General features: G+C 39.7%; 1 pseudogene; it reads left to right on the top strand.

The window, feature by feature from the left end:
- LOC114115228 (translation machinery-associated protein 7-like) overlaps positions 1-17,795 on the top strand; it is a 72,424-nt pseudogene extending 54,629 nt beyond the window's left edge.
- The last annotated feature ends 953 nt before the right edge of the window (positions 17,796-18,748 follow it).

Below are 18,748 nucleotides of genomic sequence, written 5' to 3'. Positions count from 1 at the left end.
GATGCTCCGTTGTGCTCTGTGTGGCCACCCATATTCTTTACCCCATACCACCTCTCCACCTGATTTACATCACCTTTCCCATTCACTCATCTGCCTCCTACCTCCCCTCCACTAAGGTCACCCATCTTTCCTGCTCTTCTCTTTCATGCAGGGACCTGCCTTTAGTGAGGTGGGAAGAGGAGCAGCCTAACTTTCTAGTTCTTACTCTATCTTCTCTCCAATTTTCTTGTTACAGCCCTGCTTTCTTAGGACCCACTTTCAAGGTCAGAAAATCAAGCTTGGCTATTTCTTGAGGTTCCTAAAAGTATTGTGAGTGCCTCTGATTAATAGGGAGAGGTAGGGAAATTGATTGGGGTGATTGTGTAAAGAAAATGGGAATAAAAGAAATGCAGGCTCTAATACTTCAAAGTATTATTTGGCTTCACCAAATACAGGTTTTTATCATTTGAAGAGGGAATTCCCTGGTGGCCCAGTAGTTAGGACTCCGCACGTCCACTGCAGGTGTCATGAGTTTGATCCTGGTTGACGAACTAAGTTCCCATACTCTGCCCAGCACAGCCAAGAGGAAACATAGTGAATGAAATCAAAGACTTTGAGTTGACTGTGCTAGATGCTAGAGTATCCCTTCCTCAAAGGGCTATTAAAGTGTTAAGATAATACATGTAAAGTGTTTAACACAGTACCTGACACACAGTAAGTGCTTGATAAATGTGAGCTATGTTGTTATTATTGAGAAGAAAAAATTGAGCTGGAAGTACCCAAGGAGAGAATAAAACACAAAGAAAAACACCACTGTTCAATCTTAATGACAGCCACCAAGCCAGCCGCCATCTTGATTTCTCCTTCCTCAGAATCCTTTGACACAATTTGTCTCTCATGGCAGATAGGAAGCTTCATCCTACCTGCCTTCCACAAATTATTAGACCCCAAGAAAGCTTTATCAACACTTTATCAACACTCAAATGCTGAGTTAATTTTTGACCTATTCTTTGAAAATTTCCAGCAAGGATTTTGCTGTACCTGTAATTATATCAAAACACTCTTACAGAAATTCAACGTCAACCTGATATTGTGGCGGATAATACCGTTTCAGAATGGCACCATATGTCTCTAGTGACAGGATGCTGCAGGAAGTGGTCCCCTTTAAGCCACCGCAGAGACTCTCTGACAATAGGTAAATACTACAGAACTATTCATTAGACCCAGAATATAACATGCCATCACCACAGGGAAAGCCAGTTTAAAATCATAAATGTCAAGACATAATTAGCTTAAAGGTCAGGTTTAATTACAGTTGTTGAAACTGAAATACACTAATTATTGAAACCATGTCAGAAAATTATTTTAATGGAGTAGAATGTTTTGTCAGTGCCTTTGTTTCTACAGAAGGATGGTTCTTATTGCTTGATAGAAAGAAAAAAGATGACGGGCATTACTTCCCTGCGTGGATGGAAGCAGAGAACAAAACAAATGTTAGGGCTGATAAAAGGGCCCAGAACTCCAAACAGTTCCACAGAGCAACAGTCCATGTTATTGTATTATTAATCATTTTCTTATAATCTGTGCTTTAGATATAGTTTTAATGACGCTTCAAGGAAAGCTCAATGCATTACACTGTAACGACAAAGGAAGAACATTTATCACTGGGTTCATAGGTTTAATGGTAAACCAAATCAATAAGTAAACAACTGGTGAGAAAATAACTCAATAACTGTAAAAAGTCGTCATACCTGTATGATTTCTAAGATTTCTACCAGGAATATTTATTGACTCACCTAAATATTTTTGTTGAGTTTTATCATCTTTCTCCTTTGGGTTTCCGAGGATGAGAAACATTTGAACAATCTTTCATTTAATTTAATTTTGTTTTGTCCCCTGTTTTGTTTAAGAGAAAATAAGGGATAATACCTCTTAAAGTTCAGCTCTGTTTGAGAAAACAAATAAAAGGAAAAAACTCCACAAGAAATGCAAGTGATAAGTAACCATGAGTTACCAGAAGCTCCTCATAATTGGTAAGAAAAGTCCTTTGGAAGATTCGGTCTGAATACTGATATATCCCTATAGGGAAAAAAAAAGTTTTATGTAGTGTAGCTCTCATATGGAGATTAGCACTCCTGAGGAGAACTAAAACATCAGTTTCAGAAGGAAAAAAAATCGTTAAAATGAAGCAAAAATCTACAGATTATGTTTTGTCAAAATGGAGAACAAAGGGCTAAGGAAACAGTATTTTACTATCTGAAAGACACGTTAGGAGAGACTGTTTTTGTTGAGAAGAGAAACTGCATGGCTCCAAAGCATTTTAAATAGTTCCAAAGAACCCGTTTGTGACAAAGCAAGAGCTGAGCTATTCCCCGTAAGCCACAGACAATGCCAGCAGAGTCTGCACTCCGCTCTACTTCAATAATGGAAAAAGAAAATGACATTTAATTAAGAGTCGCCTGCCTTCCAGGTACTTATGACATTGAAATCAGTGTGGACATAAGGCATTAAAGCTGACATCAACATAGTTCACCCAAGAAGTCATTTACTTAAGATTTACAACTGACTGTAAGAGAAAAGTGAAAATTTATGAAAGGTTTCCATCTGGCAGTCTATATCATTAGTATTCACACTGATAGCAGCAATGATTTAAATTTCATAATCTAAGTGAAGATATGCATCAAAAAATTCTCCTAAAATATGTCTAATAGCTCTAACTGACTGCTTTATTAGAGTCTGTCTGTGAAAAAAAAATGTTAGATATCAATGAAGAAGTCATCAACCGTTAATTTCAGTCTATTCAACTAATATGCATAATAAAGTAGCAATGATGTGGCCAAAACCCCCACCCAAACTCTCTGAAAGAGACACAATAAACTAACTACCTTCCATTGCTTTAAGCAGTAAAAACTGATTGCCTTGTTTGATCTGGTTATAGCAAGCATTTCAAGTCATAGCAATGATTATTTATTAAATATTAATGACTGTTTTGGAGAATGGACGGGAGTAAAAAATGCAGCTTTTGGCATGTGTTGTTCAGGGCATATGAATAAATCCTCTTAACAGAGAGGAGGAAATATGTATAAATCTCCTAGTGCAGAAGAATCACTGTGCCATCCATTTTTCTGAATTAAAGCACACTGTCACTGCAAAACACCCTCATGTTGTCAGAGCAGGACTGTGTAAGAAGATAAACCCCTGATACCTTCTCTTAAAACTGTAGATAGAGAAGTGCTTAAAACAAAAAGAAATGTGGTTTGCACAGCAGAAAACAAAATTAGAATACCATTGGATGGCTCTGAGTACAGATTAAAAACATCTTTAAAAGAGGTTAATATAATTCCAGGGGTTTCATGTAAGAGGCTGCAGAAATAAAGGAAAGAACAAGAATTCCAGAGTCAGGCATTAAATTTGGCTCCACCGCATTTTAGCTCTATGACCTTGTGCAAATTTATTTATCCTCTCTGGTTGTCTGTATTCCCCTCTGGAAAACAGCACCTAGCTCATTGGGTTGTTGGATGGAGTACGTGCTCAGACATGTCCAACTCTTTATGACCCTATGGACTATAGTTCACCGGGTTCTTCTGTCCGTGGGATTTTCCTGGCAAGAATACTGGAGTGGGTTGCCATTTCCTCCTCCAGGGGATCCTCCAGACCTGAGGATCAAACCCTCATCTCCTGGGTCTCCTGCATTGTCAGGGGGATTCTTTATCACTGAATCACTTGTGAATCCCAGGTAGATGTTATATAGGAGGTTCCCAAAGCAATGGTTCATAGAGAGGTTTCAGCTATGCAGATCTTATCATGGATGTAAACCTTTTTTTTCTCTATTTGTGGATAATTGCTTTACCATGCTGTGCTGGTTTCTGCTGTACCACAACGTGGACAAGCTGTAAGTATATACATGTTCCCTCATTCTTGAACCTCCCTCCCACCCCTCTCCCCCATCCCACTCCTCTCCCCATCCCACTCCTCTTGGTTGTAACAGAGCACCAAGTTAAACTTGAACAAACAGAAATCTCACTTAAATAGAGTTGGGAGACCAGAAGGGGGAGCTCTTATGCCCTACAATATTAATAGCAGGGTCCAAAAGAAAGAAGACTCCTTTCCTAGGAAGTTACTCAGCCATAGCAATGAAAAGCCATGGGCTCCATTTACTAGAGCCCTTCTAACTTTCTTTTCCCCTCCGTAAAAGTGTTCTCCTTTCTTGGCCATGGGGGGATTCACACATGATCCCCCATGGTTCAGTTCAGTTCAGTTCAGTCACTCAGTCGTGTCCAACTCTTTGCTACACCATGAATCACAGCACGCCAGGCCTCCCTGTCCATCACCAACTCCCGGAGTTCACTCAGACTTACGTCCATCGAGTCCATGATGCCATCCAGCCATCTCATCCTCGGTCGTCCCCTTCTCCTCCTGCCCCCAATCCCTCACAGCATCAGAGTCTTTTCCAATGAGTCAACTCTTCGCATGAGGTGGCCAAAGTACTGGAGTTTTGGCTCTAGCATCATTCCTTCCAAAGAAATCCCAGGGCTGATCTCCTTCAGAATGGACTGGTTGGATCTCCTTGCAGTCCAAGGGACTCTCAAGAGTCTTCTCCAACACCGCAGTTCAAAAGCATCAATTCTTCGGCGCTCAGCCTTCTTCACAGTCCAACTCTCACATCTATACATGACCACAGGAAAAACCATAGCCTTGAGTAGACGGACCTTAGTCAGCAAAGTAACATCTCTGCTTTTGAATATGCTGTCTAGGTTGGTCATGACTTTCCTTCCAAGGAGTAAACGTCTTTCAATTTCATGGCTGCAGTCCCCATGGTTCCAGACCCCTAATTGCAATTCTTTGATAATCACAAATAAAACCCATTGGCTCTCCATGGAACTGAAAATACATTACACTGGCCCTGTGGAATTCCTAGACCCTTCCAATCCCGGAAGTTAGCTGCAGGAGATGAAGGAATAAAGTATCAAAGACACTGTTGGTTATTTATTCAACCACCACTCCTCCCTTCTCCTTGCTAAGAATATGTCAATTGCATCCAGATATATCATATAAATGTGCACAGGAAAACAGGTCCCTCTCAAAACTCCAGGGGATAACCATGAGTGGTTTTTCTTGAGGGGGAGGATGTATAGTCATAATTAGTGCTAAATAATCGCCAAATATTCCTGTCTCTCTGCTCCACATGCACAAGGTCATCTGCACTTCCTGGCTTTTTGTGCTTGGATGGAATCACGTTAAAAGTTACCACTGATAGATCGGGAATACAAGCATTTGGATTTAGTGGCTTATGTGAAATCCTCTCTTTTCTCTCTGATACAGTAACCAGTTATTTTTAAGATGGTGGCTGTTCACTCATCCTAAGTCTCTGAATGATGGTGTGGAAAGAGACCCTGGCCAATTCATGTTAGACATGGAACCTGAGCAGTAAGTAAACCTCTGTCATTGCAGCCCACTGAGACTTTGGTGGTGTTTGTTCCCATAGCAGGCGCTGAAGTCTTCTGATTCATGCAATAGATGTTTCCTACTGGGACCTGATAAAATGATGAAGGAATGAAAAGAGAGAGATGCTCAGGGAAAAGACCTCATTCTTCCAATTCTTGTGCAATTGTGTATTCTACCAGAGTCAGGGAGGAAGTAACGAGGTAGACCTCATAGAGAAAGTAAGGCTTGAAATAAACTGTGATTTTAAAATATTTGAGCTCACCAAGTTGATTGAAGGGGAGGGTGAAAATACTGCAGAAGGAGAGACCACATTGAACAAGTAGACGGAGGAACTGGTACTCTCAGAGATTTGTCTAAAGAGATAAAATATCAGGGAAGTTCTTATACAGTCTTCACGGAATTTGGAATTTATTTGGTAAGTTAGAGGCTTTTCTACTGTAAAATCTGTGACAAGTGATGATGCAATTCAGGACGCATATCCCTGGTAAATCCCAGAATTTAAGTGAAATACTGAATGACATCATCACAATCATTGCTGGTAGTTGCCACACGTTATATCTCATGACAGAGAAGAAAACTACACATAACCTCACTTCTTGCTATTCTATTCAAGAAAGATGTTGGAGTTCAAAATGGCAAAATTCACATTAAAAATTAAATTACTACTGATCTCCAATAGGTTAACTCAATTAGTAGCAGACATTTCAGTTCACACTTCACCAACTATCCTAATGCACTGATAGGTCCTTACAAAGAACTTCCACTGTGGGTAAGGGGAGGATCAAAGGACTTTAAGCCTAGGAGTAACAGAGCTGGAGATGTAATACATTTTAGAAAAATTTTTCTAGCAACAGGGGAATGAATGGAATGAATGGGGTAAGATGATAGCTAGGGCATCATTTAGGAGACTAGCAGTCATAGTTGTTAACAACTTACAAAGAAAGACCAAAAAAAGGCATGTGCTATATGACACATTTTGAGAAAGAGAAAATTTGTCTTTCTTGGTGCCTGTGCTTAATTGAAAACTATCTTCAAATAAGGTTTGCTTTCCTCCCAATAATCTGTCAGTGACAGTGGTTATCCACTTAGTTCTACCTTCTGTCTCTCTTCTCTCTCCCTCTCCATTTCCTCAGCATTACTTCATCCCTTCCTTGGGAGAACTTGTAAGTATGTTTCAAGACCTTAAGTAGTTGTGCTCTCAGTGGAATGGAGTGGTTTCCTCTTAATGCCCAGAAACCCATGATGATAACAGCCCAGGTTATGATGATGAGGCCTTGAACTGAGATAATGGCAAACAAAAGGAAGAGAAAGAGATACAAGAAGTGAGTGGTAAACTATAGAACTTGGTACCCCCTGCTTGTTGTCAGTGGAATCCACTTTCTGACTCAACAAATTCCCAGAATATTGTAGGTACTCAACAAGTGTTGCTGAATAAATAAATAAGTTTCAGAAACAAAATGCAAAGCCTTGAACGTATGTTGGGATGAATCAAGTTGAGTCAACCGTGACTCTCGCCCTAGAAGATTTTCTGTCATTACCGTTAACCTGAAACCTGAAGACATGGATAGCAAATATCTCCTTCATTTTATGCACTCATGGGATTCACTTTAAGTTGACTACTACAGTTTTTCACTGTTGAATCTAAACACACCATCAGAAGCCTTCAGAAGACAATGCTCCAGAAAGTCATTGCCAACTGATCCAAATTGATGAGGGCAATGAAATTCAATTGGCTATTCTCAGACTTACCAATATATTTAATGAGTTGAAAAGGAATTAAGCAGCAAACTGACAAAGAAAGAGCTAATTTTGTGTTTTGTTCCTATGCTCCCTTTAACTGTATTTCTTGAGATTCTTTCCTAATGAAGGAAAACTAAAGCATTTGCCATCAGCAGATGCCAGCTGACAAGTTTTCAGTCTCAAGAGGAGTAACAATGAAGCGGAGGCCTATGTGGGTTGCGAAAGGATGGGAAGGATGGAGTGAGTGGGTTAGCCAATGTAAAGAACTTATTTTGAGAGAAAAAGATGAAATTTTTTCTGTTTATTTTGTTAACACAAAATCTGCAAAAATGACTCCTACACAGATCTTTTCAGTATACACCATCTAAGACAAAGATTATGAAAACCACATCAGACAAGAAATCAAGGACCAGAACATTTAACCCTGTTCTCACAATGAATTCATAGAGTAACCAGAGATATCAACCACCTTTCAATTTCCCTATTGGTAAACAGGGGCTCAGAATTTCTTCCAATGATAAAAACCACTTATCTAATGTATACTAGACATTCCAAACATTTTTCATATATTATCAAACCCTGGCGCATATCTCCCTTGGAACCAGGAATGGTGAAAATGCATTCTCCTTTTACTTTATTTGTATTATTGTCCCCACTTGATACATGGCAGAAACCAAGGCTCAGTAAGATTAAGGAACTCAGGCTCACATCATATAAAAAACGAAGTCTGCCTGGTCCCAAAGCTAACCAGAGTAACCACTATGTTATATAGAATCTGCTCACTGTCACTTTTCAAATTATATCCAGGCAGTTGGTTGGCTAAGACTGAGACTTCAGAAAACAGTACAATCCCCATGTGTGGTGGTAGCACTTCTGTTTAAGAGCATAACACTGACAAGACTGAAAATGAACACCATTCAGCAGACACCACCTGCTTAATGACTACCCGTGTCCTGCTATATGCTGACTGACATTGGCATATAAAACATTTTATGAGGCCTTTATTGACCTGTTAATGTCACTCCCAGGGCTAATGGAGTAGTACATTATCCACAATGGAACTGTGGAAACCTCTATCCAGTGGCAGTCACTAGGACTAACTCAGAAACATACAGTTAACATGGGCTGCCTGCCATTGGATAAATGAAGAACTTTGGCTGCTTTATCTTCCTACAACACAGATAACAGTAATGCCCTGGTGAGAAGACTGGTTCTTTTTTTAAGAAGTAAATATCCCCTTAGCATGCATGATTACTAGATGATTTCACATTGTTGCCAGACAAGAAATCAGACATTCTAGAAATGTGCTCTCTCAACATTTGGCACCTCAAACCCAGAGGAAGAAAAGAACTTGGCAAAATCACTTAGAAGGATGAGAGATGTAAGTACCATTATGAACCATTTTCCAGTGGTAAATAACCAAGCTTTTATTGGGTGATGTATCATTTGATCTCCTTCTTCACTGAGATGATGGACCTGCTTATTAAGACTTCTCAGAGTTGCAAATAAGGTCCCCAAATCTCAAAGGCACCTTGAGGTATGTGCCTCCAATGGCATATCTTATCTTGATAGTGTTTGTTCTGGGTTTGCTTGTGCTTTAGGAGGTGCTTGGGGAAAAAATTCCTACAAACAGCCTGATGCCTCCCTGTCACTGCCAGGTAAAGGTTTTGCTTCTCCTGGAGATCAGAGGAATTAAAGAACAATGTCTATCATGTATTCTTCTGAAGGAAGAAATGCAAAGACCTCTATATACAGTTAAGAGATAGAGTATCCACAGCAAAAAGAGATGCATGTAGATGCTCAAGTCTCCTGTGTTTTTAAACTATGATTCCTTGCTCTTTATGGATTCATCAAATTAGGGAACCTGATGCTGAGAAAGATTGAGGGCAGGAGGAGAAGGGGCAGCAGAGGATGAGATGATTGGATGGCATCACCAACTCAGTGGACATGAGTTTCAGCAAACTCTGGGAGGCAGGGAAGACTGGTGTGCTGCAGTCCATGGGGTCACAAAGAGTTGGACACAACTTAGTGACTGGACAACAACAAAAATTAGGAGAAAGCTTGTTTCTCAAGGGTCCCAGATATGAGCATATAAGATAGTGATAGGACATCAGGATAAACTCAGTTTCTGTGCCTTGAATGAAACAGTAGAGGGGCTAAGAACATCCTTGGTCTTAGATAAGTCACCCTTTACTTGTATGTAGACTTAATACAAAAGCTTCATAGACATAAGCTTCAGATTAACCCCCTCAACCATTCACCTTAACAACAGGAGAGCCTTATCAACTCCTGGGCCCAGTACTCTTTAGATGGAAAAAGTCTCATAGTTCTATATAGGTCAGGAAACAATATAAATAGTGCTTGTATTTGTTAGGAAACAAAGGAAGAGAAAACCCTTAGACCAGTCTTTGTCTTTTGGTGTTTTGCAATTTTAGTCTCCTTGTTAACAGTAGGAATCAAATGCCATCTGGTCAGGAGAAGAGAAGTGCCTCCAATTTGCACAGAGCCTAAAATAATCTCTCTCCACCCTAGATGGTGAGTAACTACTAGAGGACAGGAACTGTTATTCTGGTCATAGTCCTTGCCTCACAATGCTGAACACAGAACTGTCCCTCAAGTTACTCTACAAATGTTCATTGGGTTGAATTAGAGTAGATAACAATACTCTAAATGTCTCTTCCTCAGTTTGTAACTGAAGAGAGGAACACTATTTTGTTAAAGCTCTAAATGTAGTTCTGTCTTTGTTTTCCAGGCAACTGCAAGTAGTACACCTTCTTCATTCTGTTGGTACTTGAGTCCTAAAAACAAGGAGACTGAATATATTATTGTCTACAAGGAAGAAGTCCTACAAACTCACTGAACAACAATCTCAAGAGGTCAACTGGTCAACCTTCAAGCCAGTGATAATTGCTGTGACCCACCCCCCTTTCCTGTTGCTCAAAAAGGCATCGTATTTAGATAAAATCAAATTCTTTACTATATAAGATCCTATTGCTACATAACAAAGGATCCCAAATTTAGCAGCTTGAAACAACAATCTATTGTCTCACAGTTTCTAATGATCAGGAATCTGGAACTTGTTTGCTCAGTGTTTCAAGCACAGGATAAGCTCATGAGATTGCAGTCAAGCTATTGACTGGAGTTGCAGTGATCTGATGGCTTGATTGGGACTGGAGGATCCAGTTCTATAATAACGTATATGGACTTAAACAGGAAGCTACATTTTCTCACCACGTGAGCCTCTTTATAAGATTGTTCACAAGATGGCAGCTGGTTTCCCCCAGAGCAGATAATCCAAGAAAGAGAGAATAAGAAAAAGATAAAGAGAGGGAGAACACACACCCAAAATACAACCCATGGTATTATTTATAACCTAATCTCTGATGTCCCATACCATCACTTCTATCATATTCTACTGGTCACACAGACTAATCCTAGTACAGTGTGTGGAAGGACCACATGAAAGTGTGACTGGGCACCACCTTGGCTTCCACACTTACCTAACCCCATAACATACAACACGGTCCCCTCTCTTCTGACACCTCCAAATTCACCTCATGCCGTACTCCCCACGCAAACCCTGCTCTAGTAACCTGCCCTTTTGACAGTTCCTAGATAGTTCTTTGAAGTATTTCCTTCCTCAGTTTCTTTTCTTTTTTTTTATTTTTTATTTTTTGCTCTTTCCTATGCCTAGAATGCTTTTCAGCAGTTCTCCAAATAGGCAAATCTTTTTCATTAGTTAAACATCCCCTTATCATATAGATCTTTCCAAACCATCTACTTTAAAGAATCTCTTCCATTATGTGATACCCTATTGTTTGTTTGCTTGTCTTCATAGCATATTTGGACTTACTTCTACTCCTGTATCTACCTGCTTATTTCCTTTTTGTAAATATAATAAGCATTATGAAGACAAAGGATTCTGTCTGTCATGCTCACAGTCGCATCTTGGGTAGCTGGTACTAAATTGGTGCTTGATAAATATTTGCTGTCTGAAGAAAAAGGTACAGACAATAGATCTTCCCAGTCAGTATCTTGTACTCTAACCACCCTGACCCACACTGGCACAGTGGGCCAGTGGGCATTTTCCTAAATCAGGCATCAAAACAAACCCCAAGACACCTATTCCTTTCCATATCCTCCATCTCATGACTCAGCTTCCTCTAAGCAGCCACAGACAGAGATCCAAACTGGCTTAGCACCTCGAAGGTTTCCCTCCCCACCCTCAGGTATGGCATTAGGCTTTTCTTTTAAAGTTCTCATAATGTCAACCCATAATCAACTCACCATCTTCCAGCTAACCTAGCCTTTCTTGCTCTGCTGTACCAAGTTTTCAGCCAGTTGCCTCATATTCAATTTCTACTACTTAGACCAATATTATCAGGTAGCTGCTTGGGCATTCTGTCTGCGTGGGCTCTCAAACTCAGCATCACCCAAGGATATTAAATTCCTGACCTCCCTCAAGTCCTCATTTTACAATCTTGTGCCAAGGCTGGTTCCACACTCACACCTAGCCAGAACTCCCAGAACCCCTGCTTGAGTCCAACAAGCAAGGCTCAGCCTGAATTAGAACAATATAAGAAGTTCAGATAACCGCTCATTTCTTGTTTTTCTATGGCCTCTTGTTCTCTAGAGATCTTGTTATCATTTGAACTCCCACATATAAGGTTTTCAAATGCTGAATTGTTTATTTTTCTTCCATTGGTTTTAGTTTGAGCCTAATTGCCGATTTTAATCAGAGGCGGTGTATGCAGAAACATTTTATTGAATGTTCCCCTTCCTTTAACCCTAATTCTACATTGTGAGGTAAAATCTGCCAGTAGATCTAGGTTCTAGCCCAAACGCTAAATTTATCATCAGTTTCCTGATCTGTAAATAATAATACAGATGTTTTGAGATGCTCACCAAAGCCTTCCTAAATTTTCTAAGTGTAATATAAAATGTCAAGGCACATGCAGCTTTCTGTATTTTTTGTTTGTTTTAATCTCTGATCCTTTAGGTACTTCTGAAATCAGATGCCAGTTCTCTCAGCAACAGACATGAAATCCAAAGCCCTGGTTCCCCCTCTGCATGTATTCCCTTGACCCAGGTAGCCTCCTTGCTCTGCCTGGAACTTTCATTCTCCTTTCCTCAGAGATGAGTTAGAATCATCTTCCATAGAGGTGAACAGGTCCTTATCCTGAGACATGTACTAACCTCTAGAGACCTGTACACCAATCAGCCCTGACAAGGTTGCCCCCATCATTAGCACAGCTTGACTTTCTAATCAACCGAGACACAAAGTCTGTCACATTCAGAGAAGACTAAAGGATTTCTCTATTAACTCCCCAGATGTGTTCAGGGACAAAAAGAAAGAAATGAAAAAAGAAGTAAGAAATCTAAACTGTTTAAACCTGAGCGCCAATATACAGGTACTCTGTCCCCTTTTACTCACTGGGAGATATTACAAAACACACTCTTAGAATCAGTTTATACAAAATGTTTTCAATTCTTTTTGCTTTCAGGGTCTATAAACAAGAACCCGTGTTCAGTTTTGGCCTTTCAGAATGAGAGCTGGAATCACACTCCAGATTTGTTGAGTATTTGCCTTTTTTTTTTTTTGCAATGTTTTATTAGTTTTAGGTTTACAGCAAAGTAATTCATATTCATATATATACATATATATATACACACACCTTCTTTTTCAGATTCTTTTCCATCAAAAGTTTTAAGATTTAAATATTATAAGATTTAAATAATTAAAAGATTTAAAAATTATTTTTAAAAATTATAGTTTTAAAATTACAGAAAATCTTATCGTTATAAGGTTTAAATATATTTCCCTGTGCCATAGAGTTGGTCCTTGTATTTTTATCTATTTTACTTATAGTCGTGTGTATCAGTTAATCCCAGACTCTTAATTAATACATGCCCCTCCACCATTCTCTTTCCCATTTGATAATCATAGTTTGTTTTCTATGCCTGTGAGTTTTTTTCTGTTTTGTAGAGAGGTTCATTTGTATCATTTTTTCAGATTTCATAAGTGATATAACATGACATTTGTCTTTCACTGTCTTACTTTACTTAGCGTGATAATCTCCAGGTCCATCCATGTGGCTGCCAATGGCATTATTAAGTAACCTTTGTTCAAAAATAAAAGAAAAAAGTACCTTATTTAAGCAGATGTTTCTGCACGGACAGTTGGCTTGGTGCATGGAGAGATTCTCTATGGAAAGTAGAACAAACTTCTTTAGGACAGATGCAACTTCGCCCTAGGTGGGTGAAGTTGTTAGAGGGCGCAGTGTGTCAAGCGGAATGGTGGCTGCATTTCAGCCCCTCCTCACCTTTGGCTTGGATGAATATTTGTTGAATAAAAAAGCAATCACAAAATAATGCTCTGGGCATTTTGCATTCTGTGTTTCCACCCACATTCATTGTTCTCTGTTATATTTGGGGTATATAAGCAATCAAAAGAAGAGACTAGATTGTCTCTACCTGAAGGCAAAGTATCTTATCTTTTATAACTTTTAATTCAATAATGACGCCTAAATCCAAGGGTCTTTTCATCTCTTTACACACACACACCAGACAAGCTCCCAGGGAAAATCTCCAGCTGCTAATTATCACAACACATTCGAACACATCTACTTTCATTACCGAACAATGAGTGATAAGCAAAACTACAGTCATTCTGCTCAGGCTCCTGGTACCTCGGGAAACTTTTTAAGTTTGTGAAAGTGATAAGAGATTGGTCTTCCTCAGTCTGAAACCAGTTTCTCCACATTCTCTTAAAACAACTTGTTTCAGAAAATACTTTTTTCTAATCTTCTTTTTTTTTAATCCTTACTGATATTTTCCTATAGAAAAACCAAGAGATAGTTCAGAGTCTGCAGTTAAAGAAGGCCACTTGTGCATTCCTATCGAGGGTTTTAAACTAAGAGGATTTCTTCAAAGTCCATCATGAAAGAGTCTTTCGGTTATGCAACATACCAAGAAAAATAAAATGCCTCAGAATTATCTCCTCCGAGTACTAGTCTCTTCTGCTTCCTACCACACACATTTTAGCTACTGTGCCATCTGTTAAAATTCATTATTAATTATTTTACTTTTCTTCTGGGGTTGTTAATTGCTGTTAATCTGCCTTCAAGACATGTTAGAGTCATGCAAGCAAATGAACAACTCAAGGCAGAAAATACATTTCACAGACCTGGTTCATTGTCATAACTCATCCAATTATTTTCAATAAAATGGTTATTTTAAAAACTGGCTAGAGAGAAGGGAGCCATGTAACTCTGAGAAAGTTAAAAATAATTCCTTTAATACTATAGGATTAGATAGCTATTGTTCTATATAGATACACAGACAAAGGCATAGGTTACAGATTAAGGCTCTAAAAATAATCATTTGCCCTAGGGAAAAAGAATAAGCAAATCATTGTTTTACTTTATAGAATATATAGAATTAAATGACAGCTGCTTTGCTCTGAAAAATGAACAGGTATCATGTATCCCAAATATTTTTTTTAATGTATCAATAAAAAGGAATGATTAAAACAGCAAAGAAAGGCAGTGCCAAAGAATGCTCAAACTACCACACAATTGCACTCATCTCACATGCTGGTAAAGTCATGCTCGAAATTCTCCAAGTCAGGCTTCAGCAATACGTGAACTGTGAACTTCCAGATGTTCAAGCTAATTTTAGAAAAGGCAGAGGAACCAGAGATCAAATTGCCAACATCTGCTGGATCATCAAAAAAGCAAGAGAGTTCCAGAAAACATCTATTTCTGCTTTATTGACTATGCCAAAGCCATTGACTGTGTGGATCACAATAAACTGTGGAAAATTCTGAAAGAGATGGGAATACCAGACCATCTGACCTGCCTCTTGAGAAACGTATATGCAGGTCAGGAAGCAACAGTTAGAACTGGACATGGAACAACAGACTTCCCTGGTGGTTCAGATGGTAAAGTGTCTGCTTACAATGCAGGAGACCCAGGTTCAGTCCCTGGGTTGGGAAGATCTCCTGGAGAAGGAAATGGCAACTCACTCCAGTATTCTTGCCTGGAAAATACCATGGACAGAGTATCCTGGTAGACTACAATACATGGGGTCGCAAAGGGTCCGACACGACTGAGCAACTTCACCTTCACCTTCACCATGGAACAACAGACTGGTTCCAAATAGGAAAAGGAATACGTCAAGGCTGTACACTGTCACCTTGCTTATTTAACTTCTATGCAGAGTATATCATGAGAAATGCTGGGCTGGAAGAAACACAAACTGGAATCAAGATTGCCAGGAGAAATATCAATAACCTCAGATATGCAGATGACAACACCCTTATGGCAGAAAGTGAAGAGGAACTAAAAAGCCTCATGATGAAAGTGAAAGAGGAGAGTGAAAAAGTTGGCTTAAAGCTCAACATTCAGAAAACGAAGATCATGGCATCTGGTCCCAACACTTCATGAAAAATAGATGGGGAAACAGTGGAAACAGTGTCAGACTTTATTTTGGGGGGCTCCAAAATCACTGCAGATGGTGACTGCAGCCATGAAATTAAAAGACATCTACTCCTTGGAAGGAAAGTTATGACCAACCTAGATACCTTTTGAAAAGCAGAGACATTACTTTGCCAACAAAGGTCCATCTAGTCAAGGCTATGGTTTTTCCAGTGGTCATGTATGGATGTGAGAGTTGGACTGTGAAGAAAGCTGATTGCCAAAGAATTGATGCTTTTGAACTGTGATGTTGGAGAAGACTCTTGAGAGTCCCTTGGACTGCAAGGAGATCCAATCAGTCCATTCTGAAGATCATTCCTGGGTGTTCATTGGAAGGACTGATGCTAAAGCTGAAACTCCAGTACTTTGGCCACCTCATGCGAAGAGTTGACTCATTGGAAAGGACTTTGATGTTGGAAGGGACTGGGGGCAGGAAGAGAAGGGGACAACAGAGGATGAGATGGCTGGATGGCATCACAGACTCGATGGACGTGAGTCTGAGTGAACTCCGGGAGTTGGTGATGTACAGGGCAGCCTGGTGTGTTGCGATTCATGGGGTTGCAAAGAGTTGGACAGGACTGAGCGCCTGAAATGAACGGAACTGAACTGAACTGAACTGAAAACAGCAAAAAATAAATTAATTTTTAAATCTAATTTACTGAAATCATTCTTATCTTGCTTTGGATTCTATTATAAGAGCATATGACACGCTATATGTGATTTTGCATTGCCTGAGAATATTCTTCAAAACTTGGTTCTAGAATCTTGCTTTCTCTATGTGTAGTTATGCCTTCATCTGCTTCTAAGTATTCACTTGCTTCCATGGTTTAAGTTACCATGGATTTGGCTCTCAGACACTTCTTCAAGCAACCCCAGGACTGTTCTGCTTGGAATTCAAACCAAGATATCAAAACCCCCTTTTATCATCTTGGATTCCAATAAATCCAGCTCTCTCATTTCCCTACCATTGATGTAGAAATCACCATTTTTATGTCTATGCATTTAGGCATTCTTGAGAATAATTTTTCATTTGCCCCTCTCTTTTGTCTACCGATCAGTTTCCCAATACTGTAGATTCTCAGCAATATAGTTGTTCTTAATCCATTTCCTCTTTCTCAGTACTTAGCATCATGGTTCTACTTCAGTTCAGTTCAGTTCAGTTGCTCAGTCGTGTCTAACTCTGCGACCCCATGGAGATGCAGTCCAAGGAACTCTCAAGAGTCTTTTCCAACACCACAGTTCAAAAACATCAATTCGTTGGTACCTTTTATTATATTAAACCCAAATTATTTCTACAGCTACTTTCTGCTCTTTAACCCTCGACTTCAAAAGGATCCCCATCAGTGGATTAGGACTTATAGAAACATATCAAAGCTATACACTAGCTGTCTAAGAAGGACATCTTCTTCCTGAGTTTTTTCCCAGATTCCTGAGTATTTCCATGATTATGTGTGCATGCTCAGTCACTTCCGTCATGTCAAACTCTTTGCAACCCTGTGGTCCATAGCCCTCCAAGCTCCTCAGTCCATAGGGTTCTCCAGGTGAGAATACTGGAGTGGGTTGCCATGCCCTTCTCCAGGGGCTCTTCCTGACTCAGGGATAGAATCTACATCTCCTGCATTACAGGCAGATTCTTTATTGCTGAGCCAACAGGAAAGCCTTTCCATGATTACAGTTAGTGACCTATTGTTTCCTCTTCCAGAACATCCAGAAAAATTATACTTTCTAATTTCCTTTGGGTTGAAGCTATCTGACTGATTTCCAGCCAGCGAAATGGCTATAATCCTCACAGTTATAAACATCTCAGGCAGGTGTCATATTAGGCCTCGAAGGTGGCAAGAAGCAGCCCAAGAAGCAAGCCAAGGAGCTGGACAAGGAAGCAAAGGCATTCAGTCAGAAACAGAAGTAGAAGCAGAAGAAACTCGAAGAGCTAAAAGCAAAGGCCATAGGAAAAAGCCACTTGGCTACAGGCGGCATTAGGAAATCTGGCAAAAAGTAAGCTGTTCCTTGTGCCTGAGGCAATGATGACCCTTAGTTCCATTCCTGTTTGAACATCTGTGTTCCCTGCCATAATATCTGTTGCCACCTATAGCTAGAATGAAGTATTGTCTTGGAACCTATTGTACATTTAAGGATAAAATTTTGTAAAAGAAACTCTCACAGGATACCCCATGTCTCTCTGGGACTGGTTACACTGGTGGCCACCTGTTCCAGAAGGTATAGCTGAAAGGTAAAGAAGAGCCACCCTGCCTACACGACAGTGTGGTTGAAGAAAGAAATGGACTTAAATGTGGTCAAATTCCATGACTCAAGGGTTTCTTGACACAAGAGTGACATTAATTCATGTCACTTCCTTCTACCTCCCGATCCCCAAGCCCTTAGATGAGGTAGCCAAACACTGTGGGAGCAAAAAGTAACTTTCTTAATCTACATTCATGCAAAATGAGAGACTAAAAACTAAATTATCTTTAATTTAAATGAATCAGGAAATAAAAAATGGATCCAGAAAAAATTATTATAGGGTTATGTGACACCATCAGTACACGGCAAAGGAAGACATGAGACATAGCCCTCCACCGAATCATTGACAATAAGGCTCGGTCAGCTTCAGTTACTTCAGGTCTTAACCCGCTTGATTTTCTCACTAACAACGGGACAGAAGGTAGGCATCTCAACCATATTGACTCTTTTATTCTACAAAGACTAAGAAAATCTCCCCAGCACTACTCTCAACCTTTGACAGAAGTAAAATATCCACATTCTGTTCCTAATAGTGTACCTTGTTATCCACTTTCTTCTGACTCTTTCAGATTATCTCGTGGGTTTGGACTCTCTGCCTGGCTCAGCTTCTGCTGATAGCACTGCTCTTTAAGTTGTTTTGGACTCCAGGCTTGATGACATGTGGGCCAGCCCAGAATATGCATTTCAGCTAGTCCAGGCTTTGGGAACTTCAGCCTGGACTTTGAGATTCTCTCCTCATTGGTTCTGAGATACTTCAGTCCTTTTAATTGAGGCCCTGAACCCTGCCCACACACTTATAAATAATTTTTCATTAAATCATCTTTAAAGTACCAGTTGAGACCTCTTTTGTTCTCTGCCAAAGTGAA

This window comes from Ovis aries, chromosome 6, assembly GCF_016772045.2.
Source record: "Ovis aries strain OAR_USU_Benz2616 breed Rambouillet chromosome 6, ARS-UI_Ramb_v3.0, whole genome shotgun sequence".
NCBI classification, from domain to species: Eukaryota; Metazoa; Chordata; class Mammalia; order Artiodactyla; family Bovidae; genus Ovis; species Ovis aries.
Note: the sequence above shows the minus strand (reverse complement) of the source record. Positions and strands in the feature narration are given on the sequence as shown.